Genomic DNA, 24,127 nt, shown 5'->3' on the forward strand with positions numbered 1-24,127 from the left:
ATTTAGTGTTATTTAACACGCATATCGTTTAAATAGTGCTAAAAATAGCAATGTTTCACGTTTAATTTTATATTATATCACAATATGAGATAATTTGTAAAAAAAAGTCTGCAAAAACTTAACAAAAAATTTTCATATGTAATTTTTATGAAGAAATACATTTTATCTGAAAATTTATTGTAAAACTCAAATTGAATAAAATTTAGTTGCAAAAAGTCCAAATTTTTTACTTTAAAGGTACATAACATTTAACTAGAGACATGAATTATTTCTGTAAAATCTAAGGCCAATTTTAAACACGAATAATTTTGATCATTCATACAATAAATGGGATTTATAGTCGATAGAATACAAGAAAAATTGATCCCAAACATTTCTATCGTATTCAAAAATGCTTCAATTGTCCTCATAACAGAATTAGTATTATTATTTTACACATTCCTCAAGGAACGATACAAGGTCCTTTTATGTTCGAAAATAGTTGTAGCCAAATCCGGTCCTTTGACCCTTATTATTTCTTCTTTCATCTGAAATAAAAAAGTAATTTTATTTTTATTGTCCATCAATTAATTTCACAGAAACAAATTCATTTTGAAAAATTAAATAAAAAATTACCAAATAAATAATATTTTTTTTAAATTTATAGATTCGTAGAAATGTATCGGGCCATAAACTCAACATGTGTCCTTTGACGGTCAATTTAGCTCCACCTTCTGGTGTAAGACTATTTTACACATTTTTTAAGGCTTTTGAAATTTGATACTTTAGACCATATCATTATTGACTACAGCTCCCAAACCCGAATAAATATATATATATATATTTAAAAAAATTAACCTGTAAATAACGTAATACTTTGAGTTTAAAAATAACAAGCAAAATTAATTTATAATTTTCACAATCTAATTAATTATCTAAAATCTGTTGTTATGATTTGATTACACGTATAAGTATGTCTCACGGAATTAAATTAACCGTGATTAAATCACGGGCGTGACCAGAGGAAACTCTCACGACCGGTTTTTCCTAACACAACACACATTAATTTAAACCCACTATAACACCATACACACCATCCACATAATGCAATATAAACTGTATTAGTTTAGTTAGTACCTGTGGATATGTTACTGTATATTACATTGCATTGCATTAGTAGTTTGATTATTTTGCAGTTGAAGTCGGCTTTAATATGTTAAAATAATATTTATCATAACAATAACATTGATTATTAAAGTAAAAAAGAAATTAGTTATTACAAGGAGTGTTTTAACAAATTCCACTTATAAAAATTAAAAAAAAAAATATGAACATTTTTTTTTATATTTTCTTAGTACTACTAATTTATATTTTAAATGAAACCAATGAAATTGTCAGATATTGGTTACATTATTTTTTGAATGGTGTAATTTAAAAATTTTAATGGCCTATCAAAATCATTAATTTGTATAATTATGAGATGATTTATTGAAAATTTATCTACATACACTGATAGAATAATTTATTGAAATTTAATAAGACACTTGCATTTAAAAAATGGCATATAAAATACTGTGTAAGTAAATATTAAATTTTCTCAAACAGTCATATAATTGTTTATTTCTAAAAAATTGTGAATCTGACTTCTTTTCTCCAAATAAATTCTGTTGACAGTGTATTATGTTAAGTTCACCATTCTTAGAGGGGAAAAAAAAAAAAAAAAAAAAAAAAAACAGTAGTAAGGATTAAAAAGCCGCAAGATATAAACAAATGTATATTCTCGCGGTATCTACCATTGTCGCCAGTGAAAACTATCAAACTATCGCGTAATTTACGCTGCAGTGCAGTTAAGACATACTGCAGTAACCATAAAGGATTGAGTCGAGAAAAAATATGTAACATGCATGTATATATTTATGTAAAAAAAAGGTTAAGGAGGAGAAGGCAATGTCTAGAATAAAGCATAAAAAGAATAAGAATAAGAAGTGAATATATGTGCTCAAGTCGGAGTGAAATGTAGCGTCGTGGCGAGCGCACATTATGTGTAATGTTAAGTACATATATACATATTATACTAAGGCTGTGTTCTGTGTTACTATTACAAATGAACATATATGTGTATACGCATGAAAATATACACATATATGTATGTTTCTGTTCCCACCGCAGCAACTGCAGCTTGAGTGGATATTCTGACGGCTAAAAATGAATGTAGACGTGATGGGGTAGACGAAAGGCGCAAGGTGAGGCCAGGCCAAAGTGTCATGTACCCTGAAGAGTCTCATACACTTACACTTTGTAAAAATATATATACATATGTGTAAATGTGGGCATGTGTACTTTTACTAGCAGTGTCTAGGGCTCGACTACTTTTCTTTATATTACTTAGTCGCGTATAGCGTAGGTATAATAATAATGTATGGGCACATAGGCATGAGCACACATCACACATGTATGAATATATGCAGGTCTTGAGAGTAGTCCCCTTATATATTACATTGGTTGTTCAAGAACCTCGCCAAGACATATCATTGCTTATTAATCTGAAGGAAGGTAATGAGGGGACGACGACGTCCGTAAAAAACTCTCTAAAATAGGTACGTGGTTGAATACGAATGGAATAAAAGGAAAAATAAAAAAAACGTGCCTGAGTTGACGGAGACTGTGCCAAAAACCGAGTGAAGGCTCAAGGAGTAAGTCCTGCTCTACTCGAGTTCAATTGTTGAGCGAGGACGAAAAGTCACGGCATTTTATGCTTCCCTAAATTTATCTACAAATTTATGTATGGAAAGTTGTCGAGTTATTTTTTCATTTATTTTATGTTACGGGATTGATCTAGAAAATTTTATTACACAGAAACAAAATTGTAGGAAAAATTAAAGTCGTCACATCTTAATCCAGGATCAGACTTCAAAATTCGCTTTCATTATTTTTATTTAAAAATTTACGATGTTCCATCGTGAAAATGATTATAAAAGTAGTAAACATTCGAATTTTTACGATGTAACTTCGTAAGTTTTTAAATGCTAAATTGTCAAAGTGAAAATATCAAAATCTGGTTTTGGATTAAGATGTGATAATTTTAATTTTTTCTCGTATATTTTTTGAGGGCTGAATTATGAAATTTCATTTTAAGTTATAGCTATTAGAAGTATGAAAAGCAGACGTTATTTGTGAAAAATTTTTGATGTTTTTAGTAAATTACTCTCGAGTTGATGAAATTAACTTAAATGAACTTAACTGCTACAAAAAACTGTAAATTTCAATATATGAAATTTAACGTGATTTTGCTTGATTTCCAAATAAATTTTTGTAAATTTTTTCGCATTTTCAATATTTTACTAAGAAAGGTAACTTAAAAAGATTTTTTGATACTCGTGTGTCGGCGAGCAAGTTTTGCTCGTTGCACTAACACATTCGTAGCCAAAAGCGCTATCCAGTTAGTTACATAGTCGAATGTATTATCAATATAAACTTTGACATGGTATTTAGATTTTCAAGTTTAGTACAGAATTAAAAGAGATGTAGCCGTGCCCTAAATAAAACTCCTTAAGATAATATCTATAATAAGCAAGTTATCGAACTGAAATTATTTTTTAAAAAATTATTATTACCTTCAAAGGATGAATTTTTCTACAGTATATAGGAATTGAAATTTTAATTCAATTTTTGTATGTTTGTTCGTATCTTTAATACTTTGCTCAGAATTTAATTTCAAAATTTTGATTATTTTTCTTGCTTGGAAACTTAAAATTTTTCGTAACTAAAAATATGTAATAGAAAATACTTGAAATAAGCGATTATCGAACCTGGATTTCATAACCTAATTTTAATGAAAATCGGTGACGTTTTATGAGCAGACGCAATCACTTTCACATCAATTTTACTATAAATTCTATTGAAATTAAATCAGTAAAGAACACTCCTTCACCTTTCACAGATTAAAAAACTTCATCGCATATCAAAATAAAATTTTACAAATTACGTTTCTAAATAACCAATCATGCATAATAATTGTAAGAACAATAAAATTTAAAATATTTTCGATAGAGCACGAAGTGAATTTATTGAAAACGAGGAAAGATAATTTTTCCACTCATTGTACAACAATCGCCAGAATTTTCCTACTTATCGCTTCGACGCAGCCGTACCATGCGCCAATCCTCATTAAAAATAATCTTCCGCGTACCGCATGACAAAAAAAAACATTATCGCATGATTAACAACTCAAATATTAGTCACTTTTTTACAGAAAAAGTAAATAAATTAATAACTCTGGAGGAATGTATGAAAGAGATCACTAAAAGTTTATAAATTAGAAAGGAAAGTTATTTAAATAAAACAGCATTTGTAATTATTGATTGCTTAAACGTGCATTAAATATCCAGGTGTTTATGTCCTACAGTATCATTGATAAATGTTATTCATATGCTTATTATATCTATATCTAAGAAGCGTGATGCAATTACGTGCCTACGCCTGAGTATAGGAAAACGATCGCCAGCTTACAATGTATAATATACTTACATGCTGTACTGTGATGTACGTTATGCAAAAATATTCCACTCTAAGCTTCCCTATTGTCGTCATTGCTTTAAGGTTTCGTCTCGGGCTTTTTTTATCCCGATTGAATAACGTGAATTATTGTCGCTATTTTTATAAAAGGCTCAATGAATATTTTTCATACTGTTATCGTAACCGCAGTCGTTGTAAAAAATTTATATCATGATGCCTTATCAAAAGTTTATGATGCAGTATAATATTGAAATATTTTAACAAAAAATTATATTTACTTAACTTTTGATCAAAAATATTTTAGTGGCTGTTTAGATTAACATTTTGGCATAAAAAAATTCAGAAGTATTTTTATTATTATATTTTACGTCAGGCTTACAATAATGATTATAAAAATTTGTAGAAATAAATTTTTCAATAAGTTATAAAGTTTTTGATGTTACTAAAAATTTGATGTCGACCAAAAATTGTTGATAAAATGTGCCTATATAAGTCTTGTAAATTCTGGCATCTTTTTTCCGTATTTTACGCGAAAATCAAACAATTAAAAAAACTCTAAAAAATGTCAATATTTTTTCAAAAATTTTTTTTATTGGAAAAATTTACATTTCTGAAAATCTCTCTTTTTTTTTTCAATATTCAATTTTTGGTGAACTCTAAAAAAAAAAATTAATTTTGAACATAATTTTTATGGATTTTAATATTGTGAACCGTGAAACTAAACAATTATTAATAGATTGTCAAACTTGACAAAAATGATAAAAAAATATATTTCAAAACTTAAATTCAATTTGATAACACTTATCTGAGGTTATGCTACCTTCAATGTACGAGTATTTATAACGTTTTTACACAAATAAAGGTGAAAAATTCATCCAATAATTGTTATTTTTTTAAATATAAGAAATTTTTCATTCATGATTTCGCACATATTCGTTGTAAAAAAAATTTCCACTTGAAGCCCTGAATAATTTATCGACGCGAATCATTGCAACTTGTTAATCTAGAATTAAACCCTTCCCCAAGGTTCGATATTCACAAATAGAAATAGAGTGTATTGAGAGAAATTGATCAGGTCATCTCGACCTTCAGGCTCCGAGTTTGTGGAATAGCTTCTATCGATCTTGATACTTATACCTCTTTTTCTCTTCACTCTATTTAGACACTGCACTAAGGCATCTACAACAGTTGAATTTGCAAACACATTCAGTACAAACCAACAAATTATCTATCTGAAAATATATTACACCAGTAATTACTTTTCCAATATCACACAATCTATTTTAAATTTACTCTAAAACCATCTCTGAAAAAGCATTATAAATTATAAGGTTTTTAGAATTGATTATAGGAATCAATATCCAACTTTACAATCTAATTATTTTCTATAAATAAACTCAAGTATAATAAAATGAAAAATGAAGTAAAAGTTAGCTAAACTAAAATTAACGATAATCGATTGATTGGATGTTAAATATAAATATAAAAAAGCTATATAGAAACTCAATAGTTAAAAGTCCCCTCCGGTTTTTTAACGTCCATGGATGAATGAGTAATCTGATCGTAAAGCTTTTGCAGGAAGGCTTCACTTATTCTCAAGTTCTCTATATTTTTCGCTACTCTTCCGTATACTCGTACTCCCTACGGGGTATTTTTTTCCCTGCTTTTAAAGATCACAAACAACTATTCAATTATCCGTTGGCCATTGGTTAACTTCAAGTCAAGTGTTGCAAACTGATTAAAAAAAAATTACAATTAAGTTTTAAAAATATTGTTCTTTTTTTTTTAATTTTTTCTCAGGCTTGAAAAAATAATAACTTATAAATATTTTTTTTTTTTTTTAAACCAGTAGAAAATTTTATACATCCAAAAGGTCAAGTCATGTTTTCTAAGCCCTTAAAAAAAACATCTTTAATTCTAACTTCCCATATTTTTCTTCTCCTTCACTACATTCTTTAAATTTTAATTTTCTCGTATCGTACAGGTTAACTTAAATTAAAGCGTACAACTCAAAAAAACGAAAAACTAAAAACGCACAATTTAAATAATTAAGAGAATAAAGAAAAAATCTTGTCTCTGGTGTACTTATATGATATAATGGTTTTTTTTTGTTAAATTTAGCATCATTGGAAAGGTCTTGACCTGAATTTTTGCTTTTTTAAGGTTTCGTATGGTTTTTAGCAATAGTTAATTTATTATGATAACTTTGAAGAGTAGTTATAAATAGATTTGAATTTCACGCCCGATGAAATTTGTTTATTTATTTATTTTTTTTTTTTTTTTGTAAATGTGAAGTGGTTCACATCAAACATTAATCCTTATCATTTAAAGAATAACAAAAATTTCGTGACGGGTAGGTTTTTTTTATTAAAAGGGTTTCTATTCGCAATTAAAATTTTCTCTTTTTACAGTTTGATATTTTTTTAGTGACAGTCAATTTATCCTCTGAATAAAAATACATGAAAGTCTTGAAGTCAGTCTTAGATCGAAACTCGCAAAAACGGGCCACGATTCATAATTAGTTTAAATTAAGGCGCGCACTATTCAAATTTCTACTCATCTAAATAATTAAGAGAATAAGAAAAATTTTGTGAGAATTTTTTTTTTTTAAGAAGGGATTTTTATAATTAAATTGATTTTATTTATTTCTTAAATTTTTGATCATTCAACTATTGCTCCCCGTGACCATAAATCAGTACACAAGTTTTAGTGGATTTTTTTATTTTTTTTAATAATACTGGAATCTAAATTTGGTATCACCAGATAGATATTGATCTGAATATGTATCTTTTTATCATTTTATATATTTTATTGTGAAAGTCAGTTTTTTATGTTAAGTTTTTAGAGGAGTTTTGTATAGCTTATTGGTTCTGTAAGTTCTTTTCTTCAAATTGGTCCATAAAATTATTGGTAATTGTTTCATAGTAATATTCTTTTTTTAATTAATTCAAAAGTACCTAAACTAGAGACATTGCGATGTAAAATATCAAAAAGTCATTAAGTCAAAAAATTTTTTCACTCATAATTTGTAATTCTCGGCAATCATATAGTGTCCTTTAAAACGCCAATTCAAATAAACTAGTATGAAGAAAACTGTGTGACTTTTTTAGCCAGCCCAGAATTTGAAACACATTGTCAACTGATGCATTTCACACATATTTCCAGCATCTGTTGGTGGCATGTGAATTGGTATGTTTCATCTGTCCACATATCTCTCGTTAATCCATCCCTATCGGTTTATCTACTCTCTATTCACTCGTCTCGCTCTCGCTGTAGCCGTTACCATTGTCATTACCATTATCATCATTATTTTCAACAGTTCTTTACACCAGAACGCTCTAATTAAAAAACCAAACGCCAATACGTTTTCATTTTTCCCCATAAAAACTCCCTTTTGCATACAATGTATGCATGTAGAGAGCTGTGTTTCCAATTTTCAAAAACGTTATTTACTTTCCCGTTAATTCATTAAATCTTTACTTCTTTTTTTTTTTATTGTCTTTCGCAAAACACATAAAAATGTACCCACAAATTCTTTCCACATAATTTTTTTACGGTTTTAATTTTTTACCCGGCACTTAATTTCCTGAGATTCTTTACTGGGCACTTGAATCCTCCTCCTCTTAAAAGTTAAACTTAGAACTTATCCTTATCCTCGGTAGGCTGTTTGCAGAAGAGTTTTTGGAGTAGAGCTCAGGTACTGAATACTACGCTGAATAATACCCGAGCCAGGGATTCCCCAATCGGGTGGTAGTACTTTTATTTATTTACGAGCTGGGGGGCCTTGTATGTACTTATACGTCCATCTTGTTCTACACTACAGTTTAATTTTATTATACTTTCAGCTAGCCCTCTCTTTTCTAACTCTGTCACATACATACCGTATAGTAGGTAGGCAAAGATCCCGTCTTTTGAATGTTATGTAGTAGTAGTAGGACCATCACATGTTGATGTGGAGGGTCTTCAAGAGGCGAGGTTCTGGATGACACGTGTCAAGTTTTGTAGATTTTGTTAAATTCCCTCTGCTTATATAATAATTTTAAATTTTTTCTTCAAATCTTAAATAAATTTAAAACTCAATGTAAGTTGAGGGGCAATATTTTCTTCTTCATTTTTTAGGTTCCTCCTTCTGCTTTTTTTTTTTTGTTTTTTGTCTTGCTACACTTTACATTAAATATTATATCTACAGATGCTTGACTATGACTTGAATTTTATTTTGAGTTGAGAAAAACCAATGCTGTGATTTATGACTCGAGATTTTTTATTTCTGTTAAATTACGTGTACAAGTAAAAGTAGACGTCACTAATTTTTGTACGTACTACGTTATGAGAAAATTATCTTTTTTCCCCTCCGGGTGTAAAGCGTCAACTTTAGCCCCGCTGCGCTAAACAAAGTTTCCGCTTTACACCTTCGTCAGGGAAAAAAATAGTATACACTCCTCGGGAAGTAAATAAGAAAGCCTCAGATCACATGTTTGTTGACCTCGGCTTCGCCTCGGCCAACAATTACATGTGATCTGAGACATTTCTTACTTTACTTCCCTCGGTGTGTAATATACTATTAAAATAAGTTAAGTAGCTTGAATTTAGTTTTATTTATTGAATACTTGTAAGCTTGTTGATGTTTGTCGTTGCTGGTTAATTTTAATCATCACTTTCTTAAGCTGCTTGACAGATTTATCGCTCGATTACGATCTTATATGGGATATTATTTTATACCTTGTTTAACAAATAATGACTTACTTTTATTTTTCTTGTTATTTTTTATCAATATAAATTTACACGTTTACTTATATACTAAAAAAAAAATTTTTTTTTAGCTCAAAAAAATTTCTTCTTTCTTCTTAGATTTTCCAAAAGATGTTCTTGCCTTAAGTAACTTTTTTATATTTGTTGAAATAAAAAATCAAAAATTATCTACTAATTATCATTGAATAAATAAAAATTTTCAGAGGCGATAATTCTTTAATTTGAACCGGCAGTAAAATATAAGTAGAAACAAACCGGAAATGTCTTTTACAGATGTAAGCTGTTAAGAATTAGTTCAGCCAGAATGGGAATTAGAATTATAATTTTAAACAGTTTCTGGAAAGACAATGATGTGTGAATATGCATATGGGGTATTCCATGCCAAATCGACCACTTTTGACCCCGACCCTTTTCGATTTGGCCGAAAGTTTTCCATCCTTTTCTACCCTATAAAAAACGGTTCTCAGAATTTTTTTGAATTTTTTTACCTAACTCCAAAAAAGTTATGAATTTTTCAAAAAAATGGCTTTTTTATTTTCAAATAGCCATAACTTTTTCAAAACTAAACATTTAGGTACCTTTTTTTTTTTTAAATTATTGTTTTTAGATGTACTTTCCGATAAAAAATATTAAAAAATTTTTGTAAGTCAATACATATGGAATTTTTTTCAGTTTTTTGACAAAAATCAATGATTTTTCGAAGTTCGACATTTTTTTTTAATTTTTTTTTCTAAAATAAACTTTAATCAATTCCACGGTTATCCCTGTAGAACCCAGATTGGGCCGATTTCTCTTTCTATTTTTTTTATTCAATTGAAAAAATATTGTTAAATTTTCAAAAATGGAAAAAAAATTTTTTTTCATAAATTTTATTTATATAATGAGATAAATACAATTCAACGATTTCACGGCATTATATTTACAATTTAGAGGCCTCATCGATGACTGTATTTAGTAAGATTCAAATTTTAATATATCAATTAGATCGATAAACTAGGGATAACAATTATCGACTTACCTATAGCCAGTAAACTAGATGCTATAAGCTAGTATGTTTTGATTAAAAGTGCGGCTTTTTCATTTTGAGATCTAAAACATAACCTATAAATCTTTTGTGCAATCTAGTGTTTTATAAAAGATTGTCATTACATTTGTTGTATAAATAAATAATTTCTCTAGTTTATAAGCGCTTTTAATTTGTCTTTATGGCGTCAAAAAGATATTTGATCGGTGTTGTAATCCTTTTGAGTTGGAATCTCATTTTAAAAAAATTGGTTTACGTCCGGCGACTGATATTATGAAAGTAACGTTAGGATTAGATGATAATTATTTATTATGCAGTTCACGTCGAAAAAAGCTTCAGAGTTAGTGAAGCAACAAACAAATGCTCGTAATGATCCTAATGCTGATGTAAGTGACCGTGAAGACAACTATAGTGACAATAATGACAACAATGATCAGGCTGATAATGATAGTAATACAACTGCCATGGATCTCCCATTATCCTTATCATTCCGTAAGTTTTTTTAATTATTTATACGTTACTTGAATACATTTCTAGTAGCTATATGTTTCACTATTATTTTTAAGGTTCCATGTCATTTGATAGCGAACCCAAAGCATCACAATCAAGCTCAGGATCCCAAGTTAGCGCTGCAACTCAATTACCCGTAATAAACCATGCATTAGAATTGTTAAATCAATCACCGATTCCATCGAAGAAATTGAATGATAATCAATTTTTGAACAATAAAATAAATCGTGTATCCGACAGCTTTAAAAAGTTTTGCTTTCTTCTTCAGATGAAGAATCGATTGATGACGATGGTGAAAATTTTCGCTCTCTAATTAAAATGTTGTATGATAAATTCAACGATAAAGAAACTGATAAGTCTTTGAAAATACAAATTTTAACATTATTACCTGTAAAATGGAGTGAGAGACGTATTTGTGAAACTATGAATACATCAAGACATTTGTCAAGAGTAGCAAAAATTTGGTTGAAGAAACGGGTTTACTTTCTACACCTGAATCGAAATTAGGTATGGGTAGCGTAAAATCGATGTTTTAAATACACTTGAAAACTAAATTACTCAACATTTTTGTATAGGGAGGACAATTACTGATCAGGTAAAATTAAAAGTTGAAAATTTTTACAACGATGATGAGTATAGTGCTCAAATACCCGGTATGAAAGACTTTGTATCAATTTGAAGTGATGATGGTAATCGGATACACGTCCAAAAAAGACTTATCCTGTTTAACTTAAAAGAATTATACCAATGTTTCTGTGAAATAAATCCTACCGAGAGAATTGGATTTTCAAAATTCGCTTCTTTGCGACCAAAACATTGTGTGTTAGCAGGGGCAAGTGGAACACACACCATCTGCGTGTGTACGATTCATCAAAACGTGAAGTTAATGATGCTTGGTAATTATCAAATTAATTAATAATTATAAATGCGTGAATTTTAAGTTTACTAAATTACTGTTATTTTAGGTGCAAATATTTATTCTTTGACAAGGAACACAGAAAAGCCCATTAAACACTACAGCGATTACTTGAGCATGATTATATGTGAAAATCCATCTTTTCAGTGTTATTTAGGTGGATGTAAAAACTGTCCTGGGGTCGATGAGTTGAGTAAAATTTTACTAAAATGTTTTGAGGACCGGGAAATCGAGAATATTACATATAAATATTGGATATAAAAACCGAGAAGTAGTTTAGAAACTATTATTAAGCCTACAGAAGAATTTGTGGAAAAATTTTGTAGTGAGTTAGAAATTCTTCTACCTCATTCGTTCATTGCTAAGGAGCAAGCCCAATTCTTGAAGACATTGAAAGAAACATTGAAACCAAACGAATACGTTATTATTTGTGATTTTGCAGAAAATTATGCCTTCGTAGTACAAAATGCGGCAGCTGGTTTTCACTGGAATAATAATCAGGCAACAGTTTTTCCAGTCGTTATTTATTATACAGTAAATAACAAACTTGAACACAAAAGTTTAGTAATTATCTCAGATTCTAACAAACATGATGCTGTTGCTGTTCATGTTTTCATCGAAATAATAACTGATTACGTGAAAAGTCTTCCTGAACGTTGTAACAAGATTTATTATTTTTCTGATGGAGCTCCTCAACAATTTAAAAACTTTAAAAACTTTGTAAATTTATATTACCACGAAGATGATTTTGATATTCCTGCTGAATGACATTTTTTTGCGACTGCCCATGGGAAAGGTCCGTGTGATGGAATCGGTGGTATTCTCAAACGACTTGCAGCGAGAGCAAGTCTCCAACTCGCGGTAGACAAACAAATAACGACACCAGAAGAACTTTTGAATGGGCTTCTGCACCGGATAACTTGCCGAATATTATAGTGAAGTTTTCCCCAGAAGAAGATTATGACACAGCAGTAAATGATTTAAATGATCGATTTTTGAAAACGAAACCGATTACAGGAACTCAACAACTACATTGTATAATTCCGGACAAAAATGGTTGTTTACTAGTTAAAAACTTTTCGAATTCGAATGAACACAGAATTTGTAAAATATTTAAACGACAGAGAGAAAAGTAATTAATTTTAGCTGCATCAATTATTGATCTTACAAATTACAGTCATCGATGAAGCCTCTAAATTGTGAATGTAATGCCGTAAAATCGTTGAATTGTATTTATCTCATTATATAAATAAAATTTATGAAAAAAAATTTTTTTTCCATTTTTGAAAATTTAACAATATTTTTTCAATTGAATAAAAAAATAGAAAGAGAAATCGGCCCAATCTGGGTTCTACAGGGATAACTGTGGAATTGATTAAAGTTTATTTTAGAAAAAAATTAAAAAAAAATGTCGAACTTCGAAAAATCATTGATTTTTGTCAAAAACTGAAAAATTCCATATGTATTGACTTACAAAAATTTTTTAATATTTTTATCGGAAAGTACATCTAAAAACAAAAATTAAAAAAAAAAAAAAGGTATCTAAATGTTTAGTTTTGAAAAAGTTATGGCTATTTGAAAATAAAAAAGCCATTTTTTTGAAAAATTCATAACTTTTTTGGAGTTAGGTAAAAAAATTCAAAAAAATTCTGAGAACCGTTTTTTATAGGGTAGAAAAGGATGGAAAACTTTCGGCCAAATCGAAAAGGGTCGGGGTCAAAAGTGGTCGACTTGGCATGGAATACCCCATATGTATAATGAATAATGAATATGAAGGTTTGTTGGCTGGAAAAAAAAAAAAAAAAAAACAACGAAACGGAGGGCTTTATATAGTTTAGTTTCACGTAGACTTTAATGTCTACATCTCGAATTAGAGATGCTAAAGTTAGACAGTGTAGTGAGACGAGACCCCACGGGTGAGTTTGAATGGTTTAAAAAATAATAATAATAACAATGATGATAATGAAAATATGAAAAATAAAAAAAAAGAGTAAGATAGAGGAGGGTTAAAGTGAATTGAAAACATATAAATAAAATGTATGCATGACAAAGTTTATAAGACCTGTTATGAGTTATGATGTTGGAGCTATAATGCCAGATGAATTACTTGCTGTTCGCTCGAGTTAATATAATGCTATTGTTGATAATATATAAATATTCTTTTATTACACGTATATTTTTTTAATATTCATTACAAGATGAGCTTTAATAGTTTTGTTATTTTTTTTTCTTTAAAAATTTAATTTCACTTAGAAATTAAAAATATTCTAAATAAAATTTTATTGTGAGAGTAAAAATTTTAATGATTTTTCCGAGTACTCTTGATTTCTCATAATTTATTTTGTACGAATTTCATAAAAAAAATTATTTAATTTAAAATAAACTTTCTTTTTTTCTATTTGAAAATATATTTATATTTACTTAATTTTTTTTACAATTACAAATCTTTGCATCTATTTAAAATTTATCGACCGTACCATTTAGTAAAGAATCATGTTCAATTTAAAATTTCAGTAAAAGATTCCATCAAAAATAATTTCATTACATTTTAAAAGTTCTATCGTAAACGTAAAATTATAAAAAAAGAAAGAAAATTCTCCAACTTTATTAATATTATTGCTATTTGCTTCGGCATCTTCTCACTTTGAGCGCTTTACCTTTACCTTTGCTTTTTACCTTTACTTACTTAAGAATGACTTATTCTTTTGAGAAAATCCACTCCGCATAGTATCATTAAATTTCTCAAAGAAAATAAAGTAAGTAGTCAAGCCAAGTTCTACATTCTTACTTATATATAATATAAAGACAAGACACCGAGACTGACGTTGCGTTTCGACTTTACAGTAGTTCAAAGAGTCCATATAATGATATACATATACATATACATATTACACATGATGCATTATACATGGCATACACGGCATCTAGATTATTCCCATTTTAATGAAACGCTCATATCGTCCTTTATACATTACTTATATTATAAACTTACACTAGTTAAAATCATACACGTAACAAAGTACATGTATCTATCTACTTATGCATTAACAGAAAATTTAATATATCAACATTTGTAATTAAACTTCTGTTATCTCTAAATTTCTATTTTAAATTCAAATTCCGCTCGAAATATGAGAGATACAGGAAAATTGATTGGGAACATTTTTATAGAAAATTTAATTTTTTACGACAAAACTTTCTTTTGCTTTTTTTGTACCTTTTTGTACAGTATTTGGTTACAACTTTGAGTTTAAATTTCTTAAGAAAAATATTTCTTTTAAAAAAATTTTTTTTCAATTTCTTTTACGAAATTTTTAATAAATTTGCTCATTTTTCAGATAAATGCTTTTTTTTTTTTTTTTATATTAAATAAATTCTTTTATTATTGGACTTAATTGTTTTTCAAATCCTATTTGAAAAGAACAATATGTGCCGATATTTTCCAACGTATTTAGGTTTATCGATCAATACAAAGGATAGTAGACAACAATATACGTGTAGTAAGTGAGTGAGTTAGGGTGTAAAGAGTGCATGGGATAGACAGGAAGGAAAACGGAAAGTCGAGGGTGTAACACCCTCAGGTTCTATAAATAATACGGGCTGAAGCCTGAATGGCTATTGCACCAGAATAGACGCATCGCTGAAATTTCTAGCTCACATATATATTATATATGATATTTATTGTGATGTATTATATACATATAATACATATATAATATAATGAGTTTAATCTGTAGAAAATATTTCCGTCCCGAGAACTAGGCTTAGAATATTAATTAAAAATATGCGACGACACGAACCAGGATTTCAAGTTTTTTCTTACGGCCAACAATCTCGGTCTCACGAGTAGAGGGTTGCTAATGGATCAGAAACCAGACAAAGTAATTAGTAATCACTTGAGAAAATAAATAAGAAAAGAATTGAACGTTGATGTCAAAAAAAGAACAAAAATAATAGAATAATTAGGGCGTTGTAGAAAGGAAAATTTATTTAAAAAATTAAGTTATTATCGTATTTTTATAATAAAATGTGTGAGAATTTTTTTTCGTGCACTGAGCAAAAAAATACTTGATTCGAAAAAAATATTCTTTATGAAATTTCAATTTTGTCTCAAAATTTTTAGTTTAAATTAATTCAAGACATTTGTTTTTGAGTCAAAATAATATTTTTGAATGAAGAAAAAAATTTCATCATTCAAGAATTTTAGTCTAAAACCAAACACTTTACTATTTTTAAATAAGATAACCTACATTTGGTTCAATAATTTTTTAAATGAAATAATTTTGAATAATTTTTTTAATGAAGGTAATCGGTAAAATTGATTTAAGATATTACCGACTTGTTTCAAGAACACCAATGATACTCGGAATTCCGATATTTTCCATATCATCAAAAATGAATCTCACATATGTTTCAAAATGGGTTCAAGTAGGGTTTTTTTTTGTATTTTGAATGAGAAGTTTTTTTCTGAGCCAATAACATAAAATTTTAAAAAGAAATGAAATTATTCTTAGTTTGAGGAAATCTTGTTTTTCAATGTAATCGTGTTTTTCAATGAAGAATTAGATTACATCTCAGAAAGATGACACACTCTTGATCGAAGTTGTAGATTTTCTCAAACCAACAAATCGAGTTTGACGACCAGAAATTCTGGAATCAAGACAACCGGTTCTTTTTAAAATAATTTTATTAGATCAATAATACTTCTTCTCAATCAAGTAGATTGTTAGTTAAGACAATTATAACGTTTAAAAATTAACGTTAAAAATTAAATTGACTTGACGAGAATGGAGCACACCCACTTGCTTATATTTGAAATGTGCAGATGACAGATTACTTTTTATTTGAACAGTAACTGTTTTATCAGACTAAGAAAATTATTTGTTTTGTTCGGTTTAGCTGTTTATACAATAAAGTTATACTAAATCTAATTAACCGTGGTTGATGGCGTCGAAATAATTACGTGGTGTATTTAAGTGTGTATGAGTAAGAGAACCTTTAGCAAAGTATATATTCTGTATACGTGCGAAAGACCTGTAGTAACTTCTATTTCAAGAACAAGAACAAGTAATATAACAACAACAGTAGCAACGTGGGAGAGACTTTTATTTTACTGAGTTCCTTCAAGACCTTTTGAGTCAGCGCCCGTGAGGGAGTCAGAGCCCGTGAAGACTAGATCAAGCAAACGATTCCCCCTCAAATTTAAAAGCTAAGAATCTTAAAGAAATATTACTCTTTTTATTTTATTTTATCATATTTTCATCTTTTTTTACAAGATCACTTATTGGACTAGGGACTAAATCTTGTCTTTTTTTTTATCACTCAAAGAAAGCGGATTTACATAATATAAAAAAATTTTGAATATTCTCTGTCATGAATATCCAAAGCTTAATAAATCTCTAAGTTGGCGACTTTTTATTTTAAACTTTTTATCCAGGCGATTTGTTTGAGTTTTTGCTTCTCTATTACAATTTTAAACTGGTAAGGGTTTTTTTTTTTTTTATTTATTAACATCTTCAATCTCTATTTTTTAATTTTCAATTTTTCTTACGATACAAAAAGAGAATTTTAAAAAATTTGATGCTCACGAGACATTTTTAATAAGAATAATCTTTGAGACGCGTAAGACTCGTACGATAATTACTCGTAACATGAAAGACTCGAGGTGACAAAAAATTTCTTTCCAGTACTCTTGATGTACAAAAAAACTCTCGCCCCTTATCCTTTTGTTGCATTATTTTATATTTTTTTGTTTTTATTTTACTAAAAGTTTTTTGAAGACCGGAAAAGTGTAATAAAAAAATTGTTAGCTCACAATTACACGGCTCAAACAAAGAAAATGAAGAACTGTAATTTTTCCGTCTGTGCTTACTTATTTTATGTAATAAAAATGATTTATAATTATTTTAAAATTCATAAGTCCGATAACAATAAGAAATTAATGTTTATTTATTATAAGATCGCGTTTATAAATTTTAATTAGTCCAATGCGATGGATCTGGCGTAAGTGTAATAATTCATATCAGGCTTAGAGCTATTAAATCTGTTGTGTTATTAATCGGGTCATAACTGCACAGCTAACCACGGAAATTGAGAAACTAAATAGGTAAAATATTTCCCTCAGTGGGGCTTTGTTAGAATCGAGATTGTCGAATAATAAGAACTTCCTTTCGTTTATATATTTATAAGCGGTGTTGTTATATGATATGTCTCTGGTATTCTACTTTCCCACTGAACTCTCATGCACACAACTGACTCCTTGAGACCTTGTTTGGCTCTGGAATATTCAACGAGGGCATAAACCCCTTCATTATGAATTTCTACCCTCGCATAAATTAATCGACATTATTGATAAATTTATGCAACAAAATGATCCAAATAAAGTATGTATCCAAATATTGTTTTAGTAGCTGTTCAAACTTTAATCGTTGAATAATTTCTGTAATTAATTGTTTCAAACAGATTCTAGATAAGTTATCGCTAATGTTAAAATTTAAAAAATTATAAAAATACAGAATGCTGAACAATTCGGAATGATTTTAGAAAAAAAAAAATTAAACTGCTTCTCAACGATTTTTGGTAATTATTTGGAAGTGTCGAGTTTTTAAGATTTTAACCCTTAAAAATGATGTATAAAATTTGTTTTCAAATATCACATGTTTTTTTTTTAAGTTTATCAAAAAACAATAATTTTAAAAAAATCTTTGAAAAATAATAATTTATAGTTTTCTTAAACCGACCAAAAACGTGCAAAATTGTTGGAACAAATGCAATAGTAAAATTTTATCAAATAGATGAAAAATTAAATTATTTTCGGTTTACACTGAAATAAATTTTTTTTGAAAATTACTATTAAATTCACGGTCATCGTGAGACAGATGACAGATGAACTTGTCTGTCAGATGATCATTTGTCGGTAAGTGAGATAATTTTAAGTTTTTTTCAACACCTTTTATCGTTAATTTTAGTAGGTTTTCTATAAATTTTTTCTAGTCTACCGTAAAACAAATGAGTGTTTTTACAATTCTTATTAAAAAAATGACAATAAGTTAAGGGCTGCGTAATGTCCCACAATTACAGTGGATTTAACGGTAATTCTTAAAGAAAAATTTTTTTTTCGTGTAGAGAAACAAGTTGGTGGGCAAATTGCAACTATTGAATGGTCTGGTGACCCTTTAGAGAAATTCGATAATTTGTAGCGTTGAAAAAATATTTTAAAAACAAAATCGGAAATGAAAAATTTAAAATCAAGTATGGAATACTATAAATCGGAAAAGAAACAATGAAAAATGAGAACAAGAAATGCTAATGCCATACCAAAAAGCATCGCCCAACGTGGGGCTCGAACCCACGACCCTGAGGTTAAGAGTCTCATGCCCTGCCGTACTGAGCTAGCCGGGCTTGTGATCATAGGGTTAAAATTTGCAACAAGTTCTGAAGGTTATGATTTTTCGGAGTCAAAGTACTGAAAAAAATCAGCTTAGAACAAGAGCTTTAAATTTATTTAATTCAATTTAACTAAAAGTGCACGTGCAATGTAAAAACGTAAATTTACTCCATACATCTAACACACTAGTTTCAAATGTACTTTTAGCTAAATTAAATTACAAGAACCCCGAAACTCTCCTTTTTTTTTATCCTTTGAATTTTTACCAAGAATTATTTATCAATAGTTTGCTTATTATTTATTGCAATGCAAACATTTGAACTATACTTTTTATTCTTATCTCAATATTAAAAATAAATATCCTTTAAGTTTAAAATACTTCGTACGTAAGAGCGCGATCGAAATAAATTTCCTTAATACTTTTAAATACAGAGTTGTGATAAAACATTTTAAAATTGATCCTTTTATTTATATCCCCTTTTACGTATTCAGTACATGAAAGAAAAGAACCCGATTCGGCAATAACTTTTTTTTGTCGATTTCTCATCACATATTTTACATTTTTCATCTAACAGACACTCAATTTCAGGTAAAAATAACTCACCTAAAAATTTCCATTAATTACAGTATAAATGTATAAGTACACACAAAAAAAGGTTCACTTGAGCCAAGAAAATATTTTTCTTCCTAATTATTTTCTTGAAATTCGTTATATATTAAATATTTTTCAAAAAAATTCGTTTAAGTCAAGAAAATCTTCTCGTTTGAAGAAAATTTAGCCTCTTGCTCCAAAAAATTTTGTTATTGGTAGAAGTAAATTTTCTTGCCTTGAAAAAATTTTTCTCTTGCTCCAAAAAATTAAATATCTTGATAGTAAACTTTCATTAATATTTTTATTAACTAACATGTCAAATAGGAAAATCAAATAATATTGAATCATTTTTTTTCATTCAATATGTATAATTGCACGCTAAAATAATATAAATTGGGCATCAAGAGAATATTCAAGAGAAAAATTTTCTCAAGGTGAGAAAATTTTTTTCTCACCTGAAGTAGGTAGTGCTGCTTCCCTAAAGTATCTAAAAATCTTGATCAAATATAAAAATTTATTGTATCAAGTATTCATGATCATTTGAATTAAGAATTAATTATTTCCACCAAGAATAGAATTTAAAGAAAAATTTTTATTTTGGCCAACACAACTTCGGTCTTCCTTCAGGCACCCAAAAATTTTCTTGAGCCAAGAATTTTGTTCTCTAGTCAAGAAATTTTTCTTTCTGTGTAACAATAATATTAATAAAAATTCGGTATATGAATCAATAATTTAAATAGAAATGAAATACAAATTTAAAAATAATCAAAGCAAATCGAGCGTTAGTTTGTCTACTTAACAAAATCGATCGTTAAAAAACTTTGGTAAAGATAAAATAAACGTAGTTACGGGTTAAATGAATTTAGTTAATTGGTAGGGTCTAAAAATTACAACCCAGTCATAGTGACAGTCACTGAGTAGTAACATAACGTAAAGGAAAAGGAAGAAAGAGATCAAAAGCCATAGAACAGCCATTCTATTCTACAAGTACATGAAATCGAGACTGGAACAAAGAAGCTTTACTGCTTTGCTACTCATCTCTTTCTCACACACTTACATTATACATTTTGGTATTACTCATACGTACGTACATAGTAAAAAGCTTTAAGTAGATCATGCGCAGAATCCACTACTACTATTATACACGCCAAGAGGACATTAATGACAATGAACAAACCAACGAACAAGAGTGTTGGAAAGAGAGAAAGAGCAAAGGTACAGGATCAGGACATCGGGCACTTTATTCATAAAGCTATCTCTTTCCTTCCTCCAGCATCCCTTTGATGTTTGTGCTTGTCTATTAATATAACGATTCAGTTTTATTTGCCGTGGTGCTTTTTGTAAAACCAGATCCTTAATGCTCTCATCATTTTGAATTAACCTTTACTGTTACTTGTACTCTTTAGTGTCCTCTCCCATCTCATTCTATCCTAACAATCAAAAACTAAACTTTATACACCCACAAATCCAACTACTTCCTGGTTCCTACTCCCTTCTTCTTGCCTTGAGCTCGTTGTCTAAATTATTACACGTGTGCTTTTCTGCTTCTTCAACCGTTATACTTTGTAATTTTCTTCCTTTCCTTTCATCCCCTATCCATACGTACATATATAACATATAACTTGTAACACTCATATTCTATTTCACTACTCGTTTATCTCTACCACTTTTTACTCATATTCGCTGCTCTACGTTTCATGTATTCTCGGTTCTCTAAACGTCAATTTCGTCTTCTATTTTGCTCTTTTAATTTAAATACCCTCTTGGTTTCACTGAACGCAAACTAATTTCACTTTTTGGAAGGATTCTTTATTGTTATTTATTAATATTTACAAAAAAAAAAAAAAAAGGATTTCCGTAGGTCATGACAAAAATTTATTTTTCTTCCTTGAAATTTTTTTGAGTTAACAATCCACTGCAATCATAAATTTTTAGACTTTTTATTGAAATGAAACTTCTTGCACCATAAGTTTAGCAATGATAAAAAATTTGCCGCCATTTTGAGACACAGTCGGCTGCAATCTTGTGGTCCAGACTTAACCAATTTATTTTAACTGCTAAACTTTGAAATTTTTGCTATAAAATGATTTATTTTGTCATTACTTTTCTGTTTTCATGAACAAGTAAGTTTATTGTAGGTATGAAACTAGTAGACAATTACAGAAAAATGAACTTAATTCAAGCAAAACGATCTTGAACTATTAATCGTTTTTATAGAATTTCATTGTCTTGATCTAAGTAAAAAAATCTCAAGTAAGATATCCTTTTATCCAAGAAAAATTTTTTAGTTGAGAAACTTTTCAAGATTCAATATGATTTAATTCTTAAAAATGATGTTTATGGTTCCAAATTTTCTTGTGAATCTAATGAAGTTTTTTTTCATCAGCTCAGCTAATTTTTCAAAATTTTTAAATAAATTTAAGCTTTATCTTAGAGGTTTGTTACAATTACATTCATACTTTTTATTAAGAGTAAAATCATATATATCTCTGAATTAGTATTGGAAGTAAAAGTCACAAAAAAATAACCCGTTAGTTGAAAAACAAAAGTTGACTAACTTTTAACAACAAAAACAGTCTCGCTTTTATATAAAAATTAAAAAGCTCTTACCCTCCCTTTTCAAATATTTATATTTACACATATACCTATCTCTGAACACAGATATGTCATACATCAATCCATAGCATACACCCATAATCTATATATGATAGTCACATCACATAACACGTGAATTGCAATCGCTTTTCCTCGCACAAGCGCGCTTACCACAAAAGCAGTAGTACGATGTGACGCACACGCGCACTCAAGCTAAATTCACCCAAAGGAGCCACCAAGAGATGAAAGGAGAGAAGAGAGAGTAAAAGTGAAAGAGATAAATTTTCCATCTCTTTCTTCTCTCAGCTGAAATAGTCGGCACGGTCGCGTTCACGAGGAAAGCTCGACGCCATTTCCCTCGCGTTTTTTTATCCTCTTCCGTTTTCCGCGGCTTTTCTACGTCTAGTTTTTATTTTTTTATTTAAAAAATTTTTTTCTTTCGTTTGTGACTTTTTTTTTATTATTACTACTGCTATTATTATTATTATTATTATTATTATTATTATTATTATTATTATTATTATTATTATTATTGTTATTATTTTTTTCACTTACTATTTTCCATTGCTTTGTCCACGGTCTCAAGTTTTATATGTGACGGGCTCAGTTGCACTGAAAATGAGAACGAAAAGGGGAAAGTAGTAAAGGAGTCCAAGAGAGACTCGGCGTCGCGACGCTCAGAGTGGACGACGACAAGTTCCTTTGTGTGGCTTCTGTGATTTTCCGAGTAGAGTGCCCATGTGAATGTTAAGACCAAGAGAGCTTTTTATCTTCACTTCTTTTCTTTCGTATTATATAGCTACATATATTTTTTTTGTTTATACGGAAAATAAATTATCACTTTTCCGAGTATTTTCATGAATAGACAGCTCTTTTGTTAGTTTATTAATTGTGATTTCAATTGAAATGGAAAATGCATTTATCATTACATTGTCTATCTACAAAGTAATGATAAAGTTTGTTGTTGTTATTATGTAGACAGTACATCGTCATAGTGTTGGATATCCTCTGTTGATGCTACTACATACTCCTCCAGGGAGCGTTTAAACTGATTACACACATGTCAGAGTTAAAAAAGCACACTCAAGGTAAAGAAAACAATCGAGAGCCAAGACCATTACATATCACTCTCAAGTTTTACTTCATATATCTACACTATTTGTTTTTACATTCTTTTTACAAGTCTTTGACTTTAGTTTTTTATATCGCAATCGGTGATAAGTCATTAATATTGTTTCTTTATTGTTGCCACTAATGTAATAAATGGCACTTATAATTAGTTTTACGAGATCGAATAAAAAGTAATTAAACGTTTTTTTTTTTTTAATTATGGTGATACTCAAATCAGCACATTCATAGAAGAGTTTAGTAATTGGTAATAAATTAACTTATTTAGAGGCAGTTTATTAATTTATTTAATAAGCAATCATTTTTTAAATTTTAATAAATAGTTTTTTTTGAGAAATATTAAATTTACTAGTTAAAAAATATTTATTAAAAGTAAATAAACATTTTTAAGATTAATTTATTTTGCTTGCAATATTACGTTAATAATTTACACCACCAAATAAAAAATTTTATAATCTATTGTTAATCGTGTTTAGTACTCATCTGATTTTTCATATTTATTCATATTTAAAAAAAAAAAACTTAATCTACCCTATCTATTGGAACCTTTTCATCTATTAAAGTTATTAGGTAATAAAAAGTGTCAAAATAGAATTTCTATATTCATTTTATATTTAATAGTCCAAATAAATGTATATTTAGTTGAAAAAATATTTATTAACCACATAAAAATATTTGTTAGCAGTTAATATATTGTCTTTGATAAACGAATTATTAGCAGAAAACATTATC

The 24,127-nt window shown here is 28.7% G+C and overlaps 1 protein-coding gene, 1 long non-coding RNA gene and 1 other non-coding gene across 3 annotated transcripts in view; 1 reads left to right on the forward strand and 2 right to left on the reverse strand.

Moving 5' to 3' along the window:
• Nucleotides 1–24,127, forward strand: part of Siz (Brefeldin-resistant Arf-GEF family protein schizo) — a 117,211-nt gene that overhangs the window by 8,135 nt on the left and 84,949 nt on the right. The window lies entirely within an intron of this gene.
• Nucleotides 202–23,103, reverse strand: LOC141527450 (uncharacterized). The gene is made up of 3 exons (XR_012479202.1): nt 22,823–23,103; nt 616–837; nt 202–527 (listed from the first exon to the last, which is right to left on the reverse strand). It is a non-coding gene; the product is annotated as an uncharacterized LOC141527450 (long non-coding RNA).
• Trnak-cuu (transfer RNA lysine (anticodon CUU)) lies at nt 19,021–19,094 on the reverse strand. The gene has a single exon. It is a non-coding gene; the product is annotated as a tRNA-Lys (tRNA).

The sequence above is a fragment of the Cotesia typhae genome, unplaced genomic scaffold, assembly GCF_013202065.1.
Source record: "Cotesia typhae breed Kobodo isofemale line unplaced genomic scaffold, CoteBio_Ctyphae contig_4, whole genome shotgun sequence".
Classification (NCBI taxonomy): domain Eukaryota; kingdom Metazoa; phylum Arthropoda; class Insecta; order Hymenoptera; family Braconidae; genus Cotesia; species Cotesia typhae.